The sequence below is a fragment of the Cariama cristata genome, unplaced genomic scaffold, assembly GCF_000690535.1.
Source record: "Cariama cristata isolate BGI_N322 unplaced genomic scaffold, ASM69053v1 scaffold15966, whole genome shotgun sequence".
Lineage (NCBI taxonomy): Eukaryota > Metazoa > Chordata > Aves > Cariamiformes > Cariamidae > Cariama > Cariama cristata.
Genome location: NW_009620673.1, coordinates 38,454 through 39,914, shown reverse-complemented (window position 1 = coordinate 39,914; position 1,461 = coordinate 38,454).

Below are 1,461 nucleotides of genomic sequence, written 5' to 3'. Positions count from 1 at the left end.
CCGTGACTTTGGATCCTAGTCCTCAAGAAGCTCTTGGCTTAGACTAGCCATATACCTTTTCTCTCCACCCTACTGATGATCAATGCTAATAGCATTTTATATGTGTGCATGAGTTCCACAGAAACTACAGTCCAGAGTTAACCATCACATCTCTTCAAAGACACAAAGATGAATGGCACTTCTGTTATCGAAAGATGCTGGACAAGCAACGTCTTCTGCCTTTATCTGCCCAGACTGTTCTTCACTTCTCCCAATGTGCCATATGGCCTCAAGAATGAATCACACTTGTTTATGGTAACAATGTAGCTTTGAGGGATCAGTCCTTAAAATTTCAGGGTCTACCTTACTGAGCCTAGGAATGGACCATTTCTGGACTACAACACATTTGTAAATGGCAAGAAATTCTTATGCAGCCTTTTACCTAAGAAATTTTTGTCAGTGCCTTATCTTTTGAAGAACCAGAACCTCTACAGTTCCTGTATGGTTTTTGTTTGTTTGGGTTTTTTTGCATGAGAAGTGTATTTCATTTGAGCTTTCATTCTTCTTGAAACAATGATGTTTTAAAGGTGTCTGTCTTGAAGATACCAACCAGCATGAATGAATGCCAAAACTCAACAATCATCAAATGATGTTTGTAGCTCTAAATTTAAAGGCACTGCAGTTTCAAAAGTTGCAAACATGTCCCCCAGAAGCATTTTGTTTTACTCAGGTCCAGCTGATACTTGTTCACACTGACTTGTAGAATTTGCAGACCGTCTTCAGGTCTTATCTTTTCAAGCAGTGTTCAGCAATTGTTTTTCTCTGCGTCAGATGTACCAAAAAATCTGCAGCTTATCTATCACTAAATTATTTGGTAGATGACAAGAGCAAATAAAAATTACTATTTTGAGGAGAGGCAGGAGAGGCTTTTAATTGCTGTATTCTAATAACCACATCCAGAAAACAATGCAGAAAAATACGGTGATTTTTAATAACCATAAACCTTCTGCCAGATACTTCCTCTATGAAAAGGATTCTTAACATCCTCTTCAAGCCAAGTCACACCAGATGCCATATGATATTTTACCCAGGAATCCTGCTGGAGTGCTTTCCTGAATGTCATGCTGTACGCTGGCTGCCTGTGCCGGGAGCTGTGACTAACGTGGGAATGCAATTGAAACTGGTATCACTGTGACTTTCTACATTTCAAACAGAGGTGGCTCTGAATATAAGTGCAGGCATGAAGAAGAGCTGATAAATAGCACAATCTGAATACCGATGATTGTTCAGACAGGATAGGCTGATGAGAAGCAGATCTAAACCAGACTATGGGTTTTCTTTATTGGTTTTAAGAAAACACGTAAACTTTAATTTTGTATCTTCTGTTTTGCTTGTAGGTGTACATGAGATTCAGAAGAAATGCAGGATGGAATGGATAATTTTGCATTTTTTTCTTATGTTAGTCTATTGTAACCTGGCTGT